At 41.0% G+C, this 12,234-nt stretch overlaps 1 pseudogene; it reads right to left on the bottom strand.

The window, feature by feature from the left end:
- Positions 1-11,542: 11,542 nt before the first annotated feature.
- Positions 11,543-11,997, bottom strand: LOC119878348 (annotated as a pseudogene).
- Between the last annotated feature and the right edge of the window lie 237 nt (positions 11,998-12,234).

Below are 12,234 nucleotides of genomic sequence, written 5' to 3'. Positions count from 1 at the left end.
AGTCAAAATATCTGTGTAGGAATTTAAAATAAATACTGGTCTTGCCAGGATATAGAAAATACCCAATGAGAAATTAAGGTGGGGAAATAACAAAAGGAGCAAATGATAAAACCTGGCACAAAATCCCAAAAAGAAATATATGACACAGTTATGCACAAACACCCACTTTACTCAGAGAAACCTATGACTATAGAGAAAAAAGATATTATTCACTAGTAAATGTTGAGTCTATATGATTAAATCACTTTCTTATATCACAAAGTCTATCTGAATCTAAGGATGTGCTCTATTACATATCTTGCAAATTTTTACCAAACTGTGATCTTTGAATCACGGAGCATTTTCGATCCTAGAATATGTTCATTTTATTCTGATGTACTGAAGAACCCTTACAGGACATTCAAACAGGGTAACTAACAAAAGCCAGTAAACTGTCCCCTGGCAAGTGGCATCCAGCATGGCACTATGTGTCCTTCAGCTTTTTCTAGAATCTCATGTGGGAGTCACCGGCCTTTCAGTTGTTATGCTGAAGGTTAAACACAAATGTGCCATTTATTTTACCCAATGATATTAGGGTTTTTCTTAATAATAAATTTATTTTTTTATTGGTGATCAATATGCCACCATACAGAATAATACCCAGTGCTCATCCTGTCAAGTGCCCCCCTCAGTGCCCGTCACCCATTCACCCCACCCCCCACCCTCCTCCCCTTCCACCACCCCTAGTTCGTTTCCAGAGTTCGGAGTCTTTATGTTCGGTCTCCCTTTCTGATATTTCCCACACATTTCTTCTCCCTTCCCTTGTATTCCCTTTCACTATTATTTATATTCCCCAAATGAATGAGAACATGTAATGTTTGTCCTTCTCCGATTGTCTTACTTCACTCAGCATAATATCCTCCAGTTCCATCCATGTTGAAGTAAATGATGAGTATTTGTCGTTTCTAATGGCTAATATTCCATTGTATACATAAACCACAGCTTCTTTATCCCTTCATCTTTCGTTGGACACTGAGGGTCCATCAATTGAAGAGACTGTCTTTCTTCCAGTGGATAGTCTTTCCTCCTTTATCGAATATTAGTTGACCATAAAGTTCAGGGTACACTTCTGGGTTCTCTATTCTGTTCCATTGATCTATGTGTCTGCTTTTGTGCCAGTACCACACTGTCTTGATGACCACAGCTTTGTAGTACAACCTGAAATCTGTCATTGTGATTCCCCCAGCTATGGTTTTCTTTTGTAAAATTCCCCTGGAGATTCGGGGTCTTTTCTGATTCCACACAAATCTTAAAATAATTTGTTCTAACTCTCTGAAGAAAGTCGATGGTATTTTGATAGGGATTGCATTAAACGTGTATATTGCCCTGGGTAACATAGACACTTTCACAATATTAATTCTACCAATCCATGAGCATGGAATATTTTTCCATCTCTTTGTGTCTTCCTCAATTTCTTTCAGAAGTGTTCTATAGTTTTGAGGGTATAGATCCTTTACTTCTTTGGTTAGGTTTATTCCTAGATATCTTATGCTTTTGAGTGCAAATGTAAATGGGATTGACTCCTTAATTTCTCTTTCTTCAGTCTCATTTAGTGTCTAGAAATGCCATTGATTTCTGGGCATTGATTTTGTATCCTGCCTTGCAACCAAATTGCTGTATGAGTTCTAGCAATCTTGGGGTGGAGGCTTTTGGGTTTTCTATGTAGAGTATCATGTCATCGGCGAAGAGGGAGAGTTTGACTTCTTCTTTGCCAATTTGAATGCCTTTAATGTCCCTTTGTTGTCTGATTGCTGAGGCTAGGACTTCCAGTACTATGTTGAATAGCAGTGGTGAGAGTGGACATCCCTGTCTTGTTCCTGATCTTAGGGGAAAGGCTCTCAGTGCTTCCCCATTGAGAATGATATTTGCTGTGGGCTTTTTATCAATGGCTTTTAAGATGTTGAGGAATGTTCCCTTTATCCCTACACTCTGAAGAGTTTTGATCAGGAATGGATGCTGTATTTTGTCAAATGCTTTCTCTGCATCTAATGAGAGGATCATATGGTTCTTGGTTTTTCTCTTGCCTATATGATGAATCACAATTTGTTCCTTTAAATTTGTTTGTTGCAGTTCAATTTGCCAACATATAGCATAACACCCAGTGCTCATCCCTCCAAGTGCCCCCCTCAATGCCCATCACCCAGACACCCATACTCCCTCCCAAATCCCCTTCCACTACCCCTTGTTCATTTCCCAGAGTTAGGCATCTCTCATGTTTTGTCACCCTCGCTAATAATTTCACTCATTGTCTCGCCTTTCCCTTTATTCCCTTTCACTAAGTTTTATATTGCCCAAATGATTAAGACCATATAATATTTGTTCTTTTCCAATTGACTTATTGACATCAAATTGTAATAAAAATTCTGTAATTTGGATTACAATTCGATGTCAGAAAGCCAATTCAGAAGCACAATTATAAAACTATTGGTGGCTCTGGAAAAAAAAGCATAAAGGATTCAAGAGACTACATGACTGCAGAATTTTGATCTAATCAGGCCGAAATTAAAAATCAATTAAATGAGATGCAATCCAAACTGGAGGTCCTAATGACAAGGGTTAACGATGTAGAAGAAGGAGTGAGTGACATAGAAGACAAGTTGATGGCAAGGAATGAAGCTGAGAAAAAAAAAGACAAAACAATTAAAAGATCGTGAGGAAAGGTTAAGTGGAATAAATGACAGCCTTAGAAAGAAAACTCTACGTTTAATTGGGGATCCAGGGGGTGACGAAAAGGATAGAGGAGCAGAAGGTGTCTTTGAACAAAACGTATCTGAGAACTTCAGAGGGAAACAGGCATTGTGAGGGAAACAGGCATTCAGATGCAGGAGATAGAAAGATTCCACCCTAATATAAAAATAAAATCAAAATTCAACACCTCAAAATTCAATAAGGAAACTTGCAAATTGCAAAGGTAACAGGAAAATCCTTAAAGCAGCAAGAGACAAGAAATCCCTAACCTTTATGGGGAGAAGTACTAGGTTAAGAGGAGATATCTCCAGAGACCTATCAGGCCAGAAAGGGCTGGCAGGATATATTCAGGGTCCTAAATGAGAAGAACATGCAACCAAGAATACTCTATCAAGCAAGGCTCTCATTCAGATTAGAAGGAGAGATAAAGAGCCTCCAAAATAGGCAGAAATTTAAAGAATAGGTGACCACCAAACCAGCTCTGTAAGAAATATTAAAGGGGACACTGAAAAAGAAAGAGGAAGTTCAAGGAAACGATCCACAAAAACAGGGACTGAATAGGTATCATGATGACACTAAATTCATACCTTTCAATAGTAACTCTGAACGTGAATGGGCTTAATGACCCCATCAAAAGGCGCAGGGTTTCAGACTGGAAAAAAAAGCAAGACCCATCTATTTTCTGTCTACAAGACACTCATTGTAGACATAAAGACACCTGCAGCCTAAAAATAAAAGGTTGGAGAACCATTTACCAATCAAATGATCCTCAAAAGAAAGCAGGGGTAGCCATCTTTATAGCAGATAAATTAAAGTTTATCCCAAAGACTGTAGTTACAGATGAAGAGGGACATGATATCATACTTAAAGAATCTATCCAACAAGAGGACCTAACAATCATGAATATTTATGCCCGAATGTGGGAGCAGCCAAGGATATCAATCAATTCATAACCAAAGTTAAGACATACTTAGATAATAAATCACTTATACTTGGTGACTTGAACACAACGCTTTCTATTTTCGACAGATCTACTAAGCACAACATCTCCAAAGAAACAAGAGCTTTAAATGATACACTGGACCAGATGGACTTCACAGATATTTACAGAACTTTACATCCAAACACAACTGAATACACTTTCTTCTCAAGTGCACATGGAACGTTCTCCAGAATAGACCACATAATAGGTCATAAATCAGATCTTAACCAATACCAAACATTGAGAACGTCCCCTGCATATTTTCAGACCATAATGCTTTGAAACTAGAACAAAATCACAAGAAGTTTGAAAGGATTTCAAACATGTGGAGGTTAAGGGCCATCCTGCTACAAGAAGAAAGGGTCAGCCAGGAAATTAGGGAAGAATTAAAAACATTCAGGGAAACTGATGAGAATGAAGATACAACCATTCAATATCTTTGGGATACAGCAAAAGCAGTCCTGAGGGGGAAATACAACGGAATACAATCATCCATTCAAAAACTGGAAAGAACTCAAATACAAAAGCTAACCTTGAACCTAAAGAAGCTGGAGAAATAACAGCAGATAGATCCTACATCCAGAAGAAGGGTAGAATTAATAAAGATTATAGCAGAACTCAATGAAATACAGACCAGAACTGTGGAATGGATTAACATAACCAGGAGTTGGTTCTTTGAAAGAATTAATAAGATAGATAAACCATTAGTCAGGCTTATTACAAAGAGGAGAGAAAACACTCAAATTAATAAAATCATGAATGAGAAAGGAGAGATCACACCAATACCAAGGAAATACAAAAAATTTAAAAAAGTTATTGTGAGCAGCTATATACCAATAAATTAGGCAATCTAGAAGAAATGGATGCATTTCTAGAAAACCACAGACTACCAATAATGGAACAGGAAGAAATAGAAAATGTGAACAGGCCGAGAACCAGGGAGGAAATTGAAGCAGTCATTAAAAACCCCCCAAGACACAAAAGTCCAGGGCCAGATGGCTTCCCAGGGGAATTCTATCAAACGTTTAAAGAAGAAAATATACCTATTCTACTAAAGCTGTTCGGAAAGACAGAAAGAGATGCAATACTTCCAAAGTCGTTCTATCAGGCCAGCATCACCTGAATTTGAAAACCAGACAAAGACCCCACCAACAAGGAGAATTATAGACCAATATTCCTGATGAACATGGATGCAAAAATTCTCAACAAGATATTAGCCAATAGGATACAAGAATACATTAAGAAAATTATTCACCATGAACTTGGTCACGGTAGCTTCTTGAAAGAAACATCCATGAAGGCAAGATAAACAGAAGCAAAATGAACTTTTGGGGCTTCATCAAGATAAAAAGCTTCTGTACAGCAAAAGAAACAATCAACAAAACTAAAAGACAACCTACAGAATAGGAGAAGATATTTGCAAATGACGTATCAGATAAAGGGCTAGTATCCAAGATCTATAAAGAACTTAGTAAACTCAACACCAAAGAAACAAACAATCCAATCATGAAATGGGCAAAAGACATGAAGAGAAATCTCACAGAGGAAGACATAGACATGGCCAACATGCACATGAGAAAATGTTCTGCATCACTTGCCATCAGGGAACTACAAATCAAAACCACAATGAGATACCACCTCACACCAGTGAGAATGGGGAAAATTAACAAGGCAGGAAACCACAAATGTTGGAGACGATGTGGAGAAAAGTGAACACTCTTACACTGTTGGTAGGAATGTGAACTGGTGCAGCCACTCTGGAAAACTGTGTGGAGAGAAAGAGAGAAAATCATTATCACCAAATACAAGAACTCAGGGAATTCTCACTAAATCCCTAGGATGGTACCAGTGGACAGGCAGGGCTGGGCAGTGTGCCAACTGGTTCTCTTGGGTCACACATGTTGCACAACTCCCCTTCTTCTCATTCCAACATGGCAATAGTGTGAGCCATATCGCTTCTGAAATCCATGTAACTATGTTTTCATTGGGAGATGAATATCTTTAAAAGGAGGTATTTTCATTGACCTTTTAAATTTAAAAAAGTCTGGATTTTAAATTTAAACAATTCTGTTTCTCGTGAGTAACAAAGCATTCAAAGCTAGATTCTGAGCCTGTGTTGCTTAAAGGCAGGAACAGGGGAGTGATGGAATAAGAGGTGAATAGTAGGGCAGCCCAGGTGGCTCAGTGGTTTAGCGCCACCTTTTGTCCAGGGCGAGACCCTGGAGACCCGGAATCCAGGCACATGTTTGTCTCTCTGCATGCAGCCTGCTTCCCCCCTCTGCCTGTGTCTCTCCTCTCTCACTGTGTGTCTCTCATGAGTAAATAAATAGAAGAAAATAAAAGATGTGAAGAGTAGATGTTATCACATGTCCCTGGGAAACAGGAAACAGAAATTATCTGGGTGATATTGATTGTATGCAGCTCTATAGCAATGATGATCAATCTCTCCCCAGGCTGCAGCCCAAGGTGGTCAAAGACGTTTTTGTCAACACACCTGGGCCTGGAAAATTAGGTTTGAATCCCTGGCTGGTCTCTCAATGCTGTTCTGGGTCACAATGTAGGATCTCTGCCTGAGAGGTGTGGTAACATTGCCATGGTAACCCCTGTGTTTCTACTGCTCTTGTGAAAGAGAAGATGATCTTGGATCTGGGGTCATCAAGAGATTCCTTAGGGCAGTGACACATGTACACATGGGAGAGTTCTTACTCTTGATATTCACATCCCCTACAGCCCTGGATTATGGAAAAGCTCCAATGGGGACTAAGGGAAGAGGGAGACAGAGTCAGTACCTGTGGGCTCAGGACACCCACTCACAGGAGTCTCCATCAACCTGGTGGCAGCTATAGCAAAGGCTCATTCATGCACTCACATCAACCAACTTCACTGAGGCAGGCTGAGCATTTTCCCAGTAATGGTGCAACATCCCCCAAATCTCATAGCCCATAAAAGGGTTCATGGCCATAGGCCCCAAATTCCTGCTTTTACGGACCCCCTTCTCCTCAAGTGCACAACCCAAGCCTCAGGTGCTGAGCGAGGGATCCCATCCAGCTCTGAGAATGGAATTGCCTACGACTTGTGTCCTCACACAACATCCCACATCCCAGTGTTCAGGCCTAAGACACAGTGAGCCTTGGTCACTTCTGATCACTGGAGCCTGTGAGGAAAGGGTAGGCTCTGTTCTGAGCCCTGGAGGTGATGAATCCATGCTGGGAAGGACTGAACCCCTTATTTAGATGGTCCTGGACCTCTGAGGGGGATAAAGTCAAGGAAAGGCTCATTGTCCTCATTTCAGGAGAAAAAAGCTTCGCAGCACAGACTCTGGTTTTATGACATTTGGAAACCCAGGTAGCATGACTGTTACCACATTGAAGTGTTTTGTTTAATTATTGTTTTCTTATTTCTGAGGACATATTGAACTTGAAGAGATAATTGAGAATAGGTTCATTATGAACCAGGTGGTACTTTTAAGTACATATTAGATATACCACTTATTTTACACGTTATAAATTTTCATGGAAGAAGCATCTGGGTATAATAAATGAGGAAAATAAGCTTTATAATGTATACTCAAAGTTCAGAAGCATCTGAACAGATGAAGGATTTTGTCCCATGTCCCAAATTGCCAGTGTCACTGTGAGAAGCATTATTGTTTCTGATTAGACAGTGAAGGTCAGTCTAGTCCTCAGGCTGCAGCCCAGAGATGAGGGAGCTCTGCCTTGGCTGAGGCATCCTTGGATCAGGAGAAGCAGCTAGGGATCCCAGAGCCCTGGTGCTCATCTGAGCCTGAATAGTACAGGAGATACCGGGGATTGCTCCATGGCTTCTCCTGGAACCAGTATATGTAGTAGCTGCCAACACTGGAGCCACTGCTCAGGGTACAGGTGAGTCTGACTGTTGTTCCAAAGATGCAGAAAGGGAGGGTGACTGGGTCTATACAGGCTGGGACAAGGACCTGCAAACACAGACACTGATGGGTAATGGATCAGAGACCAAGGTAAAGCTTCCCAGCATCTGAGCCAGAGGGGCTGATGGAGCCTAGGAACTGAGACCTGGCATGTGAGGCCTGTTTGTCTGTACCTGTGCACTGAGAGAAGTATATCAGGAGACAGGAGTACAGGTGATGATGACCATCCCCACACCAGGTGGGCTGCCCCAGACCTCTTTTTGTCCTCCACTCTTTTCTACAAGAGGGGTATCCATGCAAATTAAGTCCATTTAGTGATTTCCCAGCCCTTCTCTGTGTCCTGGTGCTGGAGCTCAGCTCACACCACACGGTGGAGGTTGGGAGTTGCATCACCTCTGGGGAGAGCCCTGGAGGATGCACCTGCTGAGACCACATACAAGTGTCTGCTTATGGGACTCCTCCAGGCCTGAGAGGACACAGCTGCTGAGCACCAACAAGGAGCACAGGGCCCAATACACAGAGTGAAGTGTCCTCTCTGAGCAGCTATGTAGGGATCACGGGCCCATACCTCCCCTTACTGGTCACAGGCACCCAGCCCACCTTGGACCAAAGACCTGGAATCCCAGGGGCTTTCACCAGCTTACCAGGTCCATGTCTATTGACAGTCCCATGTCTGATCTATAGATACCATGATTCGTACACACTGCACACGATTACTCTGCTTCCTCATTCTCTGAAGTGATGCTTCTGTATGGAAAAGACAAACATGTACACAAATGACCCATTCAGGTGTCACCAGAGAAGTTACCACAAGGTGAAAGTAAAGTATGTATCCTGTCAAGCATCACCAATCAGAGGACAGTGGAGTTGGTTTGAGGGGCTTGTAGCGGATCATGAGGGATTTCTGGAGTTGCATACTGTCCAGGAAGTAAGCTCCGTGGCTTATTGCCAAGACAGCAGGTCAGCAATGATTTTAAAGTTCAAATGATGCTGTTACAATCTGTTCGGGATCAGATATGACCGAGTGATTTGTGAAAAGCAAACAGCTTTGTCTGGTGGAACATTTACTGGTGAATATTAGACATAGCTCTTTAGGTTTGGAAGTGAGACATATCTCGTAAATTCATGGTGTCTGTGCATTTGTGTTTTCCAATTCCTTTCAGGTTATTTGTTGCTTCACACTCTGTTCATATTGTACCCAATTGTTTTCTTTCTTTTTTTTAAATTTCTTTTTATTGGAGTTCAATTTGCCAACATATAGCAATAACACCCAGTGCTCATCCCATCAAGTGTACCCAATTATTTTCACTTGTAGTTTCATGCCCTTTGCTTTCCTTCAATTGGAATATGAATGTGAAGTTTTATCGTTGTTTCCACATGCCTGGGATAGGCGTGCAGATCATGTTCTCAATGGGCCCCAAACAACTTTGGTATATGTGCAAATAGTCACGAAATCTCTAGACTCATAAGGACCTGAGGCAAAAGATATATGACCGTGATCACCCTCTTCCCTCAGACAACTTTAGGATGAATGTTTCAGATGAGTCATGATGTATTTATTTAGATGGCCATATCTTTTAATTTATTCTCTTATAAAATGTATTACATTTACTGTTTTCCTGTTTTTTAAGATTTCATTTATTTATTCATGAGAGATACACAGAAAGAGAGAGAGGTAGAGACACAGGCAGAGGGAGAAGCAGGCTCCATGCAGGGAGCCCGACGTGGGACTCGATCCTGGGTCTCCAGGATCACTCCCTGGGCTGAAGGCGGTGGTAAGCCGCTGAGCCACCCGGGTTGCCCTTATTTTCTTTTATATTTTATAAAAGATTTATTTATTTATTTATTTATTTATTTATTTATTTATTTGAGAGAGAGAATTGGGATAGTAAGAGAGAGACAGATCGGGAGGGGTGAAGCAGGCTGTCTCCTGAGCAGGATATCTGACAAGTTGATTGATTTTAAATGTTACACAAATTAAATGTCTAAAATGACCACTCTTAAAAAAAATAAAAATAAAAAAAAATAAATAAATAAAATGACCACTCTTAATAATCTGTCACTTTGCATTTGCAAATATTTCATTATATTTCTGTTCCTATCTTCATGAAACTTATGGATTTTTAATATCTTTTATTTTGAAATTTGAGTCTGGGTATAATAAATGAGGAAAATAAGCTTTATAATGTATACTCAAAGTTGTTCATTCCTCCCTGCTTCTCTGTAGTATTCTCATTATTTCCTCCTTAAATGTTTGAAGGGATTCTCTAGAGAAGCCTTTGAACTTGGAGTTACTTTGTGGCAAGGATGCAGCAGCAGATATGAACAAATAACTTGGTATAAGTACTGGTGAGTATGAGTTAAACAAAATGATTCCTCATTCCTTAAACATAATCTACAGTGCATAAATTATGTCCGTGGCTCCACTTTATTTGATTGTAATTTTCATTTGCCTTTAATATCATTGTTCCTTTTGTTTTTTATTTTAAATATTTTATTTATGTATTTGACAGAGTGATCTCTGACTTTAGAGAGTGCACACAATCAGGAGGAGAGCCAGGCATAGGCCAAGGGAGAAGCAGGCTCACAGCTGAGCAGGGAGCCGGATGTGGGGCTCAATCCCAGGACACCAAGATCATGATCTGAGCTGAAGACAGATGCTTAACCAAATGACCCACCCAGGTGCCCCCTATATCATTGTTGATGTAAAAAGAACTGAAATACTAATTTTATTACAATGAGATTATTTTAGTAATATTTAATAAATATAATGTATTTTAAAGCAAAATAAACATAAACCATCCAAGTATAATGTCAAGTGTTGCACAACATTATTTAGAAGGAGCCATCTGACATATAATAATTATGCTATCTTTTTTTTTTTTTTTAAAGATTTTATTTATTTATTCATGATAGTCACAGAGAGAGAGAGAGAGAGGCAGAGACACAGGCAGAGGGAGAAGCGGGCTCCACGCACCGGGAGCCCGACGTGGGATTCGATCCCGGGTCTCCAGGATCGCGCCCTAGGCCAAAGGCAGGCGCCAAACCTCTGCGCCACCCAGGGATCCCTAATTATGCTATCCTATGTCTCTTGATATTTCCCTGAGAGCCCATGGTCATCAGGAACCATGATGCTCAAATCGTACAGTCTCCAGGCTGAGTAACACATTGACATCTACTGGTCACGTGTTGTCCCTCACCTCTTCATGTCACAGCATGCACTGCTCCAAAGCAGGCTGTTGTGACCACAAATGGATTGCAATTTTGAACCTGTTTCTCAGTGTTCTTGGATCGTTAGTGGGATGTGGGAATGATTAAGTTAGAAGATGTTACTCTCTTTACATTTAAGGGGATATTTTCAGAACTAATTTCATATTAATACAATAACAGATGCTTCTTAACACTAACTTGCATATGAGTATCTTGGAATGCTTGTTAAATATACATCTATGAACAATGAGAATGGTTTCTGATTTAGAATTATAACATGGAGAATTATAGTTTTATCAAGCTCCACATGATGAAAATATTAATTTGATCCTCATCAAATTAGTGAATAAAATGAGATCTACCAAGCCTCTATGTTAAATAGACCATTTTAAAAATTGTCGATTAAAAAAAAAGAAAACCGTCGATAGAGGCTCAGTATTTGTTTATGTATAATGAAAAGGAAGCCCCACTCCTCAACATTTTAGACAGAGAGGGAGCAAGGAAGCACAGTCTTGGAAGGTCACATTGGAGAGATGGACACACCCTGGGAGAGATAAATGGGGTTCATTTCATGAACCACTGAACAGGAGAATGGGGTCAGGGAACTTCACTTCCCATGGTGGTGTTGACTCTTTCCCCATCTCACTTTCTCTCCTGCCTTTAAAGCTGAGCTTTTCTGAGCCCATGAGGTTTTGGCTGCACCTCCCCATGGATTTAAATCACTGTGTAAATGTACTACCCATATGCAGTGAACAATAATAGTCTCATCCTCAGGCTGGGCTCCTGTGATGGTGAGGGCGACTTTGTTCCCAGAGATGGATCCAGAGAAGCGATCAGGGACCCCAGAAGGGCGGCTGCTTGTGCTGTAGATAAGCATGCAAGGAGCCTGGCCTTGGGTCTGCTGGTACCAGCTGGGGTAGTTTCTTGCAGAGACTTACCCAGAGCTGAGGCCACATGTGAATGTGACTGTCCCTCCTGGAGACACTGAGAGTGACGGATCCTGGTTGACCACAGTCTGAGAATCTGCTCCTAAAATCAAGAGGAGAGAAAGGTGTTGATATGGGAGACAAGGGTCACATGAGTCCCTGTTTTAAGTGTTCCCCACAGATGTAAAGTCTTTTCCCTGACCTGAGCCATAGGCAAGGAGCCCAAGAAGAAACACTGTCCAGGCCATGGTGGGACAGACTACAGCCTCCTTAGACTCCTGGGATGGAATGGGGTGTCCCTGGACCTTTTCATGTCTCCTGTCCTATGAGGTTAAGAAAGCACTTCATGCAAATCAGCTTTCTCTCTCTCCCTGCCTGAGAGTCACCAGCATGTCCCCTAGGAGACTTTGAAATGAGCAGAAACTGGGACTTCACACACACAAGTGACTGCAGGGTGTCCTGAGACACTGGGTGTCAGGAGGACA

This window comes from Canis lupus, unplaced genomic scaffold (assembly GCF_011100685.1).
Source record: "Canis lupus familiaris isolate Mischka breed German Shepherd unplaced genomic scaffold, alternate assembly UU_Cfam_GSD_1.0 chrUn_S1537H1723, whole genome shotgun sequence".
Classification (NCBI taxonomy): Eukaryota; Metazoa; Chordata; class Mammalia; order Carnivora; family Canidae; genus Canis; species Canis lupus.
This window is presented reverse-complemented; position numbering and strand designations above follow the sequence as displayed.